A 17,072-nucleotide genomic window follows, 5' to 3' on the forward strand; every position below is an offset into this window, starting at 1 on the left:
ATTTATGGATTGAACCTTCATTGTAAATTTCCCAAACTGCTTTTCCAAATGAAATCCAAACAAGATTCTACCTTTATACACAACAAGAAAACATAGAAACAACTAAATATAATTTCAACAATAATAATGAAAATAGAATGAGTAAAACATAAACATTCTCTCAAGGCCTTGTATAAAATGATTAAATGTATGTTTCAAGTAAATTTTAGTTTTTAAATGAAGAATTTGATAAAAGATGAGGAAAAGAAGGCCTTGGAGTCAGGAAAGTCAGATCTCTACTGCTCAGCTTATCTGGTTTGGGCAACACTTTAAAAATTTATTAAGTCACCCTATGTAATGAATGAAAGGCTTAACTAGTTCAAATAAGCAACACCCAGAGAATAAAATTAGAGCAGCATATTGGAGCACAATTTTTTTTCATAAAGATTAAAACTGAATAGGAGTCAAGATTCAGTACCATGAGAGTATGAATTTATTTCCATGTCATTAGACATATGACATTAGGCCGTCATTTAATGTTAAGACAGTCTTTTACTATTTCTAATAAATTTTTTTTCACTAGCTGATTAATATAGTATTCCTAAAAGAACTTCCCTAGAAGTTTTGAAAAGAAGAGCTCTAGGAAAATTAAATTTTAAAGAGAAAAAGAAAGGAAAAAAGATAGTTCCTTGAGTAGATATTTCACTATTGGAATATTAAGAAATTAATCAATTGTTTTAAATGTTGATTTTGGAGGGAAGCAGTTCTGTGCAAAATTCTATATATTTCCCAGCTATTTAGTTTTATGTGTAGACTACTGAATTTGGCAGGTACTGTGTTGTTTCAACTGTTCCACTGTTCACACAGTGTCTCGTTAATTTTTTAGCATCTTTAAAAACAAAACAGAGTGTCTTCGTTGCTCCTCTTGTTAAAGCATCATGGTGTACGTTTTTCTGAGTCTTCTCCTCATATCATACATCATTTCTTAATTTTCTTAATAATAAGGTGTAGTGGATTTTCAGACCCTAGTTTCCAGTTTTTTGTTCACTGTAATTAGCACGGGCAATTGACAGTGAAGTCAACCTCACTCTTCCTTGTTGCATTTTATATTGAAATCTTAGGTTCATTATTTTATCTTGTGATCTGAATAAGGTGATTTTTTAGGAAATCATTTTAATTTCATGAATATGACATTTATAACTTAAATTTCATATATTAGTTAGAAACTACTTTCATTTATTTTTTTCTCCTTTTTTATTTTTACTCTTCCTTTCAATTATAGGTATTTTATAGTAACTTGGAGAAAAACAAAAAAAACAAAGCAACTTCTTAAGAGATAATTGCTTTGAGAAGAAAAAAAAGCATATAACCCTTGCTCTGAGAAGAAAAAAAGCATATAACCCATTTAGTTCTGAGTTGTATTCTTTTTAAAGAGTTGTTGTTCTGGAAGTTGTGGTAAACGAGTATCTACTCCTAACTGCATAATCCTTTTTCATTTTTAGTCAGAGACACAACAGTGGTTTTGTTTTGTTTTTACTGAATTAATTTTTTCTAGTCTATGTGTTACTTTGCTCTGAAATACTAATGGTTTTAATTTTCGTAATTTTTTTTCTCTAATACAAAATGACAAAAACCTTAATAACTAGAACCTAAAAACATAGAGTGACCTGCACAATTCCATTTCACATATCCTTTGGATTGTACATCAAGTACGTTTGACTTGCTACCTCTGCTATACAGAGGATGGACTTGCTCTGTATTCTGACCGAGTTCCTATTACCAAAATATCAGAGGAGCCAGAATCAGTTTCCTTTGAATTAACCAGAAATGATTGAATTACCTGTGATTGTTTGGTTAATCCAACAATTCTAGCTAGTGATCGTTCTAACCGGTCTCTGTAGGATATATTCTCAATAACGTGTATTTGGTTAATAATTGGGGCATCTTTGCAAGCACTTTGGATGGTTAATGATTATTTTTCTAATTTCTTTTAACAAAAGTTAATATAATTCCCAAATGGAGTGCACTGATCTGAATAGTGAAGCGAACAATTTTATTTGGAAAACACTTATATGTATGACTATCATAAATGATATCATTAAACCTCCAAATCCAAAATCACTTTAAAAACACATCAATTTTTACTTTTTAGATTGTCCTATATTCTTAAACGAATAAACATTACCATTGAAGATTAGACCTGATTATTTTAAAAATAATTTAAATTTAGCTTATTTGCACAAGGGCATATCTGTCATTTACTGCACTTGAGGGAACATTTTTACTACAATATAAAAGGGATCTAAATATTTCATAAATTTACGTTAACTTGTTTGTATACATTTTATAGAGGGTTTAAAAATCTTTATCGATTTGTTTATTCAGATGAAACAATTCAAAGGGCTTATTACTTTACTTAGTAAAACATGTTTACCATGTCTTCAACATGGTCTGCAAAATGTGCATTCATTCATCAAGGTAATTTGTAGAGTAATAAGAAACAAATACTGCATACAAATCTTAAAGGTTGGCTTTTCCCATTTCAGTGACTGTATCCTCTTCTTTTAGTGTTTAAGAAAACTCATTAATACAAAGAATACTTTTGTATTATTAGTTTTGAACATAAGACCAGCTGTTTATGGAATTCTTTGTTTTCAAACAAAAATGTTTAGTTGGAAAGGCATCTGCATCAAAGAATCTTTTGGATAGCCTCATACTCGAAAAATCAATTCAGGATAAATTATAACTAATTATATATGCGTCCGATAGGAAGGTAATATGTGGTCATATGTGGACCAAATTCCAAAGAATTTCAGAAAGTAGTAGAAAGAAAGGGGTTGGTGTTTCAAGGACTTATATATGTGGAGATTGAATGCTGTAAATAAGAAAACAGGTGTGTGTTAATAACATCTTCTCCACCCACAGACTTCCTTAAGCAACAAACACTGCAGTAAGAAAGAAGTATTAAAGGAGCCTCCTTTCAAAATCTAAGGGTGTGTGGGTGATCAAGGGATAGTTTTTAACACCTGCTTTTCTTTCATAGTCTTTCAGTCATATTATAAAGATAAGACCATTAATATTTTCCGTTACTCTTAACAATTATTTCTGGAATAACTAGACTTTTGATAGACCCCTAAAAACAAAAAATAAGTCCAGTAAAATAACAATTATATTTTAACTATTAAAATAATTATAAATATATTATCCTGCTAGAAGTCTGGAAGAATTCACGATTAAATTTTAGTAACATCTTATGGGAAGTTGTATGATAATGTCTGTATAAATAAAATGTCTCTAAGAGATACAGCGTAGATACAGTGGGTATATTTTTAATTCATGAGGTAAAATGAAGCACTGGGCCTACTTATACAACTTATACAATTATATAGTTTTAAGAGAATTCTTTAATAATTAATCTCTTAACTAAGAGATTAATGTCAGATATGTACAGCAACAAATCAAATTAAATTTACATTCATTATTTGTATATAGTCTGATTTTTATTTTAATAATCCAGATAATTGTTATTACGATGACTTTAACGCACAGAGTCGGTTATAGTATGTTTCTATTCAATGCAAAATTGTCCTGTGCAAATTATCTTTGTATAATATTACTTGGATGTACATAATTAAGACATTTATTTCATATATACTTTGGACAGAACAAGAAATATTTACATTGCAACAAACTGTCAACCCTAGGCTGTTTCTGATAGGTAGATTGCTAAAAACTAGAAAACAGTATTGTAACAAGTTTGAGAACTTAAATTATTTTTTAAAAATTCTTTCTAATTTTCTAATGTGCATTGTTTCTAATGTGGATTTGATGCTATTCAGAAATTAAGTCAAATTGAACAAGCCTCCTATAACCTGAGGACCATGGTAAGGTTTCTGGAGCTGTAAAGCTGAATATGACACAGTTCTTTACATTCAAGGAGATTTACATGTAAATTCTTTTCTTATCACACAATGGGAAAATTATGATTCTAATTATCAAAAGAGAAATAATCCCCTGTAGAAATAAATTGTTAAGTATACTATAAATAACAAGGAATTGAATATTCATTCCATAAAATATTCTTATATCAGGCAAAGTAATGTTTTCTTCCATGTTGCTATACCCATTCCCTTTCCTGACCTCGATCCGTACCTCCTCCACCTTACTGTCATGGTCAAGTTCTGGCAAGCACAATGTGCCTCACCATGTATTTTCTCCATTGGGTACACATTACAGCCAAAGTCTGACAGGCATCAGTTGTAAGCAACTTCATCTGAAGTACTGATTCAACTAAAAAATTCTACCACGTATGAAAGGTTTGAGATTTTTTCAGGGCAATACATACGGGGAGGAAGCAGAAACTATTCTTGCGTTTGCTGTCCTACACCTTAGAGCTGCTTTTCTGCCTGGAGATGAGTTTATAGATACCTGAACCACAATTGAAATTTATCTCAGGTTTTCATGGAGTAGAATCCATTTTGCTTTCTCTATACCTCAAAGAGAAACAATATTGTGATGTAGTAATGAAATAGAGGTAGGAAGAATGAAGATAATGGAAAATGAAATTGGAAAAATATAGAGGTAGGATGAATGAAGGTAATAGAACATGAAGTTGGAAAAATATAAAAGAAGGAGGGAAACAAAGTGAGAATGATGGAAACTGAAAAGGGAGGAGAAGAAGCCTTTGTTACCAACATGGCTGTACTTTGTCTTCACACATAACTACCATCTTAAAAGTAACTTTTTTTCCCAGTAGAATGGTAATAATTGATTGAATTTCCAGAGAAGATTGCTTGGGAATGTGAAATGGATACCACAAACATTTTTTTCTGAATCACCCATTTGGGTTTTTAAAAACCAAATCTAGGAAAATAAATGTAATCATTGTGTGCAGTGTGGTAGACATGGCTTTGGGTTAAGAATCAGGTAATTTGTATTCTAGATTTTTAATTGGCTTGAAGGATGCCTATTTGATTTCACTCTCAAGCTCCTTAGAGATTCATTTACTTTATTGGTAAGGGAGAATAATATCTGCTTATAGTAAAGATGGTTATAATAAACTAAAACTTATAATAAACAAAGAACTTTGGAATCCAAAAAATGAAATTAAAAGAATTTGTTACCTTTGCTCTTTTTTCCCATTTACTCTAAGAATATGATTTCTCTGAAAGGTTTAATTAGAAATTTGGATCTTTAAATTAGTGATTTTTAAGTTCATGGTCTAAAGTACTGATGCTGAGATAATAAGAACTCTACAAATCCAACCACGGTATTTAGAGGAGATGGCTAGCTCTGCACCTTGAAGGGGACTGAAATCATAGTGTTGATATGAAAGGAACTGCAGTTCTATAAGATAAATAAGAAATAAGGGATAACGTTTTAAAATTCAGAACAGTAAATAATTCTTAAAACTACAATGGCAGGCATATTGCTTCCATAGAAATCTAAAAAAGAAGAAATGGGAGGGATTCACAATTTGAGGGATTCAGTATATTTACAAGGAAGACTTTTCATCAGGATGCTAAGCATTGCAGAGCTCTTCTAAGGGGATTTGAACTTTTTAGAAAGATTCTTTTAAAATAGATGGAAAGATTTTATTATCGTTCTGCTTGATGTCAGAGCATGAATTAGATAAATCCATAAGGATGCCTAACTCAGGTATAATTGTTTGTAAAATGCTCTATGGTTTATAAAAAGCACTATCATAACATTAACTTATTTAATCACAACAGCAGTCTTTGGATGTGTGGATGATAATCAGAAAAAAAATAGCATTTTACCCACAATGACAACAACAGTACATATGTTAACTAAGCCAGTCCTTGAATTTTAAGAAGGAAGGAGACTATAGTCTACAAGATTACCCTACCTCTTGCAGTAGCTGTTTGCAACGTCTATATCAGACAGATCCCATAGTCTGTGGTTTATATAAATCATAAATCCTATCAACAATCATATGAGATTCATTATGCCATCTTCTTACCCCCTTCCCACTCTCATTTTTATTTCTGAAACCGTCTATTCTATTCAGTGTAGTACTCAAACCCCTGTGGGTTTTTGTGGTGGTCTGTTATCTAAGTTAATCATACTCATCAGTCTATAATAGTTTGTCATCAATTCTCTTCTATTAATTTTCCCCTTCATCTCCCTTCCCTAATCCCATTTCTTTTCTTTGATAAGTATTCACTGTAAGTTATTTCATATACTTAATTTTTTTTAAAGCTTAGTTAGCATACATTACTTCACATAGTTACACATTGTTTTTCTTCTTGTGTTGATAACCTTTTCTTTTTTTAAATTTATTTAATTTATTTTATTTTTGGCTGCATTGGGTCTTTGTTGCTGCACGCAGGCTTTCTCTAGTTGCAGTGACTGGGGACTACTACTCTTCATTGCGGTACGTGGGCTTCTCATTGCAGTGGCTTCTCTTGTTGCAGAGCACAGGCTCTAGGCGTGTAGGCTTCAGTAGTTGTGGCACATAGGCTCAGTAGTTGTGGCTCGCAGGCTCTAGAGCACAGGCTCAGTAGTTGTGGCGCACGGGCTTAGTTGCTCCACGGCATGTGGGATCTTCCCGGACCAGGGCTCGAACCCGTGTCCCCTGCATTGGCAGCTGGATTCTTAACCACTGCGCCACCAGGGAAGCCCGGGTATTTCATATACTTTAACTTCTTGGAGAAATATGATTGTATGAGTAGCAGCAGGAACTGGTAGTTAAAAACACAGGCTTTGGAAGTAGACTCTGGGTTTCGTCCCAGCTCCACCACTTACTAGCTATGTAACCATGGATGTTACTTACACAATCTGTTCTGGTTTCTTCATCTGTGATCCTTGCAGTGTTTCCCAGGAAGTAAACTCTGAGGTTGAGATTTGTACATTCGAAGTTCACTGAGTAGTGCTCTCAGGATCAGCATCTGTGGGAGGGAAGAATGTAGGATTGGGCAGATAGAGTAGGACTGGTGCAGTTTTAAAAAGCCACAGGAGGGCCCATAAGGAGCCCTTGATATGGGATGGCCCCTGTAAAGTGTGTTTAATCAGGATGATGGGGCTGGGCCTTCCCACCCCACCACTGATCACCACTGATGTGGGTGACCTCAAAAAGAGAGCGTTACCTCTGGCCAGGTGGCTCTCTTCAGCTACAGACTAGACCTGGAGAGGGACTCTGCTGTGAGCTGTCTGTGTACAATATTCCCAGAAGCTGAGAAGGGGGAAATGTGCACATTGCACCATGGCATCCTCTACAATCTGTAAAATTTAAAACAAGGAACAAAACAGACAAATTCCTGCCCTTGTAGAGTTTACTTCTTGTGAAAAGAGCCAAACAGTAAACAAATAAACAAGAAAAAATATAGATTGTTAGATGCTGAGTGCCATGTAAGTGGGGAAAAGTGGGAAGATGGAGGGTTGCTAATATATTGGGGATGATCAGGAAGGCCTGGACAAAGATGAGGAGGAAATGAAGGAACAAGGCTTGCAAATAAGCGAAGGAAGGGCCTTCCAGGAGAACTGCCATGCAAAAGCTCTGAAGCAGGTGCATAACTGGGGTGTTCCAAGAAGATCACATATGTTAGTTGGACTGAAGTGAGTGAGAGGGTGCTTGGAGATGAGGAAGAGACATGGGGGTGGCCCTGCAGACACTCCTATGGGGTTGGGCTCTTCCTGTGAGTGAGCTGGGAGCCATTGAACGTCTGGAGCATAGAGAATGTTGTGATCTGACTGGTGATTTTACAAGATCTGGGTTGAGAGCGCACTGTGTTGAAGGAAGTGGGGAAGACTTCTGTAATTAAAAGAAAAAAGATAACTGTTTTTTGTCTGGTTTTCATTGCTGTTCAGGAGTCTGTGGTGTATTCTCCAGAGTACCCCTTGTCTATCTCAGATGTACCAGTCTGCTACCCATCTGACCACTGTCTATGGTCCTTTACAAATAGATATCTTAGGTTGTGCAGTAGTCGAATACATTTTTTTCTCTTAAGGTATTTTTGTATTTAGGGTTTTATTTAAGATGTCCTTCTCTTGTTTTGGTATTTGTAAGCAAGCAGAACATTTCAGGTATTACCGGACAGTATTTAATACATAGGAATCTCTGCATGCTGCAGCGCATGCCAAATTGCATTTGACTTTTGTTTCAAATTTGGATTTGAAAATATAGCTTTTTGTTTTACTGTACTAGATGTACAATACATATTGTAGCATATGATTTTCAATGTGTACTTAACAAAGAGCAATTTCATTTTCTCTGGTAAATTACATACTTGTTATAGCTTTGGGATTAAAAAAAAAATCCAGGAATAAATGGAAAACTATACATTTAAATAATGTCAGCATTCTGGCTCAATGAGTCAAACCAGAAGAATTATTCCAGTGACTTTCAGTTAGTAAACTGGTTCTGAAGATATTTTAGTTTTGCATTCTTTTCTGATCTCTCTCTGAGAAGAATAAAAGGAGAACTAATTGGATTTTAGATAAAGCTGGACCGATGCTTCTAAGAACTTGTTTAGAGATGGATCATTAAAACTGGATCTATTCCTAATTAAATATTTATTTAATATAAAAAATAAATAAGTATATTTCTTACAAACTTAACCTTCTCCCCCATTTTCTCGCACTTTCCAGCTGCTTTTCTAACCCCTTAATTCCATAGTTTGGCTGATTGGATGGCTATTCTGACATTACGTTCTGATGGTAAAGGCCACAAACAGAAAAATCAGTATTAGTGGGATCAGTTAAAGAGGGAAACCATTTCTAGTATGGCCTCTACACAAAACTCAGGTACTCTGCACATATTTGATCCTGGTTAAATTGAGAAATTTTGCATCATCTTGGAAGCATTGAATTAGGGTGAGAGTCATTTTGGACACACGGACCATCCTCTCCAGAGACTGTAGCACTAACAGAAAACCATGACCTTTGGCAAGCAGAATTTCTGACACGTTGATTTAAGTGGTAGTAGTGGAAACTTGGTGAAGAGACACATTGAGCCGTATAGTATCATCTTTCCTGAAAACTTCAAGCTTTCTGATGCAGTTTGAGATCTAATCCTTAAGGGTTGGAGAGTTTACAATGTTGAAGATTTTATTCAGTTACTCAAAAGACAACCATAATAGTAGCTTGAATGTGCTTATCTTTGAAAGTAAGTGTTATTTTTAAATATAATTAAAGAGAAATAGTTTAGACAGTTTAGACAGTTTAGAGAAAAAAAGGGAATTAGTAGTAAAGTTATTATACTGCCTCTTAAATAGTGGGATGATATTAAACGGTTATATTCTGGAAGCTCATGTTCTCACTGCTTTTGAGGTCCATGCTGCCCAACCACGTTCAGGCATGGATTCAGGAAACACCCTTGACCTTGCGTGAAGAGAGAGCTTCCTCACACCAAACTCTGCTTTGAAATAGAATGTGGCAGAGTTATAAAGCCAGTCCAACCCTATAAATCAGCGAACTGTGCGAATTTTCTATTGTGAATAGTTCTCAGATCGCTATGCCCAGACCCTTCACCAATCCCCTATTTCAGTCCCTAGTCATCTCTTATCTGTAACGTTAAAAAAAGCTTCCTAACACATCTCCCTTCTTCCAGTTTTGTGTCCTAAAAGTTTTCTTACTTGCACAGTCAGAATGATTTATAGAAAATACTTATCTGAGCATATCATTCCCCTGCTTACAACCCAACAATGGGTGTTCATCATCCTTAGAATAAAAGTCAGTCTTCACAGTAGGAGGTACAAAGACCTCCAGAATTGCTCCAGTACCTGCCTCTCCATCCTCATCATTAATCTTCTTCACCTCAGAGTTGACAACTCCAGTATACCTTTTCACTGAGAGTAGTTCATTGGGATACAACGTCAATAGATTTCATGCCTCTTTGTTTTGCTAATGCTCTTCCCTCTTCCTGAAACCCATCCCATGCTTTTGCCTAAATATTATTCATATTCCAAGACTAAATCAGGGATAATATAATCCAGCAATATTTCCTTCAATCTGCTTATTGGACTAAATACAATTCTACTTTGTATCACCAATCTGATTCATTGAAATAGCCTGCTTGTATATGTGCCTAGAGCTAATTATTAATACCCCTAAATGCAGACCACAAGGCCACGTACTTAGTAGGATCTCATTAAATATTTGCTCTGCTGAACTAAAACCAACCAAAACAAAGTGTGCTTAAATTTTGAAATGTTTCTCTTCACATTTCTGTACTACAGTTTAAATTATTTGAAATTCTGAAGTAAAAGTTAAATGTGAAGAGTTTCGTATGCTAAAATAACTGTAGAATTATTTTAACTTAATAGAAAAGGACTAGAAAAAACAAAACAAAAAGTAAGAGAATGATCCATTCCACCAATAATAAGGCAAGAAGATGATATTCACAAGCCTAAAACAACTTCAGAAATAAGCACCCGCTTATCAGGACCTAAAGAAAATCAAGGGAATCCAAGAGGAGCCTAGCAAAAATATAGGCTGCAAGTTTAAGCTAAAAGGCTTTGCATTTCCTTTGGATTTTCTATCAGTACATGGCATCTGATACTAGTAATATCAATTTGTTCATTTGTGTTTGTGATTTACCTCATTCTCCTAAAAGTAGTGTGCAGAAAAAAAAAAAAGAAGTTATTTTAAGATTCTAGTTAGTTTGTAGGTAATTGAGGTAATTTTACCCTATGTGAATGCTTTATCCCACATCCAAATTACTTATTAAAATACCAAATGACTTTGGCCAGAAAATAGAATTGTCTGGAAGTCCATTTGGTACCTTCCTTTAATTTGACATTGAACCAAAAAAAAAAAAAAAAACCTGGAAAAAAAGCCTGTCTTTTCTGAGTTTTCAAGGAATTATAATGATTACCCCGCATAAAATGTACTTATGTACTTTAACCATAGAATAATATTACTTGGAAAATAAAACACTGGGTATTAGTTCTTTAGAAGTAGAAAGTTTCTTAATTTAACGAAATACGAAAGTAGAACCCTGTGAGCTTCAGCTTTCAGCTTATGAAATATGCAACAGTATGTGGAGGGGGAAAAGGGGAGTCTCCATATGATGCCATGGAGATTCTAGAGGAAATGATTTTAAAGTAAGTCACTGCGCTGTCATCAGACTGAAAGTAAAGATGCAACCAGCAGAATTTCATAGAACTGTGCCTGGCATGTAGTAGGTGCTTGATAAATATTTGTGAAATTAATACATGGTTGAATGAACTGGCAGAACAATGTCAGCTCCTACAATAGCAATTAATTGATGCATGTGTGAACAAGGAGGCCACTCTCCCATCTCCCGGCCCTCGACTCACTTAGAGTAGGCATCAGAAATACCATGAGATGTCATTCCTCAAGAAATCCACAGAGTGATTCTATTTCTTCCACTAACTCTGAGTCACAGCTCTTCCCCACATCCCCATGCTCTTTTTTATCCCATCTATTTCCCCCATGAATGAAACTGGAACAATATGGTAATGTTGTGCTCAGATATAAAAGAAGATATTTATAGGTGATAAAAAGGAGAGTTTGGAGAAACAAGATAAGAGAGCAATCTGGTAAGAGAGAAAAGGACTTTTCAATGTAAAATGTCAGAAAAAGAGAGAAAGTGGTGATTTTCAACGTTTTGTGGAAAGAGATTTTTTAGTGTCCGTGTAAGGAACAAAAATGTGGAATATTAAATAGCTTCAGACTTGGGTAGGCTGTGCTAATGTTTTTTTATATGTTCCAACTCAACATTTCTTTCCATATTAACACAGCAAATATTTACTCATTTAGTGTATTTCTCCCTCAATAGTTTCTATACCCCAACACATACATGTTTGAGAAGAAAATCAAGAAAAAGTTGTTCCAGGCATAGAGTTTCTTCCTAACTTTACCCTGCACAGATTTTTCTCACCTATGTACCATTTAAGGCTGCCAGAGGATATTTCATTAGGAAAAATAGATTTTGCTCTTGCCAGACAAGACAAAGGCTGAAATCAATGCTTCATACTGCTAAGTAGGAGATCTGACAACTTGCCCTTACTTTTGAAATGTGTTTGGTAGAACTTGAATGCCTCAGGATGCTATTATACCAGAGGGTATCCAGTTAAGTGAGATGGAGAAATGGAGCATATTTTGACCCATTCTGAAGAATCACAGATAGGGCAACTAACTTGCTCCAATTTGCCCAAGACTTTTCCAATTTTCACATGGAAAATCCTTCATCCCAGGAAATTCCACAGTCTTGCAAAAACAAGGATGATTGGTCACCTTAATCACATGGGCAAGGCTAAGAAATCTTACAGTAAAGAAGCTTGCTAAATTTTGTTTGAACAATATTTTAAAAGAACACCTGACCATGAAACATTTTTCTTAAACAGATATATTAAAAATCAAAGGAATTAGTAATCTGCATTACACACTTTGGGAAACTCTGCTTCAACCCCATCCATTTGTCTCTTTGCCCCTGCAATCTCATTAGTGGTATTCTCTTTATTGCCCTGTCTTGCAGGGCATATGGAAACCTTCAGGAACGATCTACTGATTGTAATTGCTTGAGTGTCCTTCTGAACCTTAGACTACTTAAGCCTTAAGCTGGAAACTTAAAAGAATTTCCATATAGAAAGTATTTCATCACTTCGAAATCATTTTCTTTTCTCAGTCTCTTTCACAAATATTTACCTGTCTTAATGCAGATCTTTTAGGAATTTCTACAGGAAGGTAAGGAAAATCTTTAAAAGATCTGTATTCCAAGTTCTTTTCTTATTTGCTATTATGTAATTCTGGATGAGTCTTGAATATATGTTGGGCAGTATGCATACATTAAAAATATATATATTAGTAGAGAGTTTGGGGGCTGCCATTCTATGACAATATAAGCATTCATAGAACTCTCCTCTGATCCCTCTCTCTGCAGGAATAACTATACCTGAGGGGAGAGGACAAGGAGATAAAAATGCCTAGAATGGAATATAAACCTTTTCAATGTTTGGGAAGGGAGGAGGATTCAGATCTAGAGCCGCTTAGTTCCATTCAACCATTTTCTTTTTTTAGCCAACAGTTCAAGGCTTGATATGGTCGAGCACAACCTATACTTGCCACCGCATCACAAACTAGCACAGGTGCCTCTTCCTGCACCTGCAAATTCGGTCATAGAAGGCAAAGCCCATTTTAATGAACTACAAAGGATTGGCTGAGTGGATTCATGAAATGGACTCCGTTACACTGAATAATGTATTTGTTTCAACAAAGACTTAAATTTTTCTAAATTCAGAGATTTTTTTTCTAACTTTTTCTAAGTAGTTTTCAGCTCTAAATATCTAAGAATTAAAAAGTACTATTTCTGACATTTCTAGCACACTGTATTTACAGATAATGCTGAGGGAGCATTCCTTCTGACAAAATTTCTAATTTTTGTACCTCTGGGACAAGGCCAAGCAAAAGAAAAATGCTTTAGCTGGATACTACTCCCTGAGGTTACTGAGAATGAAAAGGAATAGCTGGAAAAGTACTTCAAATAGTGTATTGCTTTTAGCTGTGCTGCCTTCAAACTGGGCAATTATAGAAACACTGATAGAGACACATCAGTGCTAATTTACATATACATATAATCACATGAATCATTAAAGTTCATATAGCTTATCTGTTCCAATAATTGATAAGCCCAGTATAACACTCTAAAGACTGATTTATACTGTCTTTTATTAAGATACTTATAATGATCACCTACTCTGTGTCAGGTATTTTATAGCCGCATAATAAATACTTGTTATAACTCTTCAAGAAAGACATATCATCTCCATTTTCCAATGAAGAAAGTAAAGACACAAAGGTTAATTTACTTATCCACAACCATGTAGTTAGTGGCACAGCCAGGCTTTAAACCCAGGCCCCTGAAACTCCATGGTTACTCTCTTCTCCACTGTTTCCTGTGTAGTCTGCCATATATTCAAAAGTCAGATTGTTATAAAGCAGAAACTAACACACCATTGTAAAGCAATTATACCCCAATAAAGATGTTTAAAAAATAAATAAATAAATAAATAAAATATAGACAACTCTAAAAAAAAAAAAGTCAGAGATTTAAAATGAAAATATATAAGCTTTCATATTAAAATATATTAAACATTTATTAATTTGATTAAAAGGAGGTTGCTGCTGTTTAGTAGGAATTTTGCACTAATCAGAGAAACATCTACGCTTTTTGTTTTGTGTGATGTGACTTTGGCTTAGTAGTCCTTTGCACACACACACGCACACACATACACAGTTTCGTTTTTTAGTTGAGAGCATTTACTCCACTAACATTTATTGATAATACAGTACTTGCCTCTGTGTTACACTAAATACTCTCTTTATTTGACACCATGGCACAATATTATACTTTGTGACAGTCGTGTTTTAGATGCTTGAGATACAGAAAAAAAGTCCCTGTTTGTGAAGCTTATTTCTAAAGGAAAGAAACAGGCATAAGCTGTTTCTTATAAATAAACAAGAACATTTCGGAGAGTAATAATTTCTTTTAATAAAGGAAAACAGGATGACGTAATTCTGAGTGACTGGGTTTTATGGGAAGAGTGAGATTTGCAATGAACCCCTGAATTATAAGAAATGTGCACCAAGAACCCGAGGCAGGGTACTCAGAGCAAAGAGAAAAGCAAATGCCAGTGCCCTGAGGGAGACCTTAGTTAAACCTGGAAACAGAAAGAAGGTAAGTGTAGTTTGAGCACAGTGATTGAGCAGGAAGATGGTAGAAGAAGAGAGTGGAGAAGTGATAAAGAATTTGGGTTTTATTTATAGTGTCATGGGAAGCGTTTGAAGGAGAGTAATATAATCTGGCTTATATTTTTAAAAGACTGCTCTGGCTGCTGTGCGGAAAATGAAGTATAGATGAAAAAAGAGGGGAAGCAAAGAAATCAGCAAAAAGGATTATTGTCCTAGAATAGGTAAAGATGGCCCTGATCTAACTAGGGTGGTGGCAAAAAGGATGGTGAGATGGTGACAGATATTCTGGTGTCCCAAGTCTACTCAAATTACCTTTCATTTCTTTCCATATTGGCATTGGTGTGAACAAAAATGTTATATGCCAATACAAAGAAGGATCTGGAAAGGAGAAGGAAAAAAGATAACAATCCTATACCTCATTTTGTGCTCTTGAAATTCTCCGTACACATTCAGCATGAATGAATATATAACTTTACTTTTAAGACATGAAAATGTTTCATAAAAAGCATCATTTTAAAAATCCAAAGCCCATGCATTAAGCCTACTGTATTCATCTAAGGCAATTTTCTCAGACTTCAAGAGGGAAGCAGATTGATGTACTTTTGGGATTTTCAACCAGTGGCTTTTCAGTAAAGCCTGCCTCTATTGATGTTTTTGTTTTTCATTTACCATTTTAAGTTTATACCACTTAAGCATCATCACTGATATGGCAGTAAAAAGTAAAATATAAAAATAGACAGCTCTATAATTTGGCTTTTAAATGGCTTTACGTATTTATATTCTATGTAGGATATGTAACAGATTGTGATAACAGAATCAGGTATAATAAAATTGCAGCCTTACAAATATAGCAAATATCATGAAACAGCTCCCTTCTGCTGACTCAAAGAGTGGGAGTCCCACTTCTTTCATCATATTTTTTCTGTAACAGCTTATCACTCGCAGCACCTTTATAGCAATTCTCCTGCTTTGTCAGTGTGAATGTCCCCACAATAGCACTTTTCCTATAGTTGCCATCGATTATTGCATTGGATTTTCTCCTCTGGAGACAACCAATTTGAGTGGCTTGAAATATAAAACTTATGGTTCCACCTTTAGTTTCCCATTTCACATAGCAATATAGTGAAGTCATTTTCAAATGCAGAAAACCCAAGGCCCTCAGATAGACTTTATTCAACCATTTTATTTCTCCAAAGCCCTTCACATGTGCTGTTAGAGGGAAAAATTCTACTATTTGTATACAGCATCACTACAGTTAAGTTCTGCTTGTTACTACATCTGAATGCAAGTGAGGACACCAGAGCACACTGATAGTGACAGCCATCCAGTTCAGTCACCTGTCCACTTGGATGGGAGCTTAAAAGGTACTGTCAAATATTTGTAAGCATGTCGTTTGCATATTTCTTTCAGAGAGATTATTTGAGAGTGAGTAGAGTTGTTTTCCTGTTTTGTTTTGCTTGGAGTTGTCGTTTTCTTTAAAAAAACGTGTTTAGCTTTTCCTCCTCTTCAACCCTAAACTGCAACTCTGTTTTGCTCTACAACTCACAGAAGGGATTCCTTACTGGATTCATGAAGTGGGAACAGTGTTGTACCAGTAGGGGGAGCTCATATCATGCCTATTTTGTGGGTTGTAGAAAAGTTACTTTGTAGGTTTGTGTCATTAGGGTGGAGCTATTTTAACTCTAAAAGCAACAAAGATTTTGGGTTGGAATAAAAGTTATTTCCTCCAATTGAAAAGTGAAAATTTGCTAAAGTTGTAAATCTCAATTACAGTGAGAGTTTAGGTGGCTTTGGTTAATGAATCTGCATGCTGTAGTTGAATTTTTCAGAAAGCTGAAATATGGAGGCTTTATAACATGTTGAAAGATTTCTTTCTTGGTATGTATTATCAAGAAAGTAATACATACATCTTAGTATGTATTACTTCCCTCCATAAATAGCAGACACAGCCCCTGATTTTAAGGGTTTTTGTTTGTTCGTTTATGACTATAGGTCAATATAAACATGACAGGTGCAGGTGTGAGTGGCAGTGGAGATGGGGTTGAATGGATACTGCTTGCACTCTTAAACTTGTTTTTCTCATAAATACCTCTTTAGCAAGTTTGCTTTGGGGCCATATGCCTTTCTCACTCAACTGTAAGCATCGTCTGATGGGCACCAAGATCATGATTAGCTAACTTTCACCCAACTCAATAAGGAAGCAGGGCCTGAAGCACCCTTCTCCCACTCCTTTTTCTTCTGTAAGGTTTTGACTGTCCTTTGAGTTGTCAGCACCCTTCAGAATACTCTCTTTAATTCTGGAATCTCTAATATGTGAACATCAAGCCCCTCATTGCACTGAATGTACTTTTCCATTTCCCCCGTATTTAACATGTTCACAGGAAATGCTTGTTCTTTACACTTTATTGAGCACTTAT

At 35.0% G+C, this 17,072-nt stretch overlaps 1 protein-coding gene across 1 annotated transcript in view; it reads left to right on the top strand.

Moving 5' to 3' along the window:
- The window catches only part of TMEFF2 (transmembrane protein with EGF like and two follistatin like domains 2), a 248,195-nt gene that overhangs the window by 17,426 nt on the left and 213,697 nt on the right, over positions 1-17,072 (top strand). The gene's annotated exons all lie outside the window — the stretch shown is intronic.

This window comes from Monodon monoceros, unplaced genomic scaffold (assembly GCF_005190385.1).
Source record: "Monodon monoceros isolate NGI ecotype Baffin Bay Population unplaced genomic scaffold, NGI_Narwhal_1 Super_Scaffold_16, whole genome shotgun sequence".
NCBI lineage: Eukaryota > Metazoa > Chordata > Mammalia > Artiodactyla > Monodontidae > Monodon > Monodon monoceros.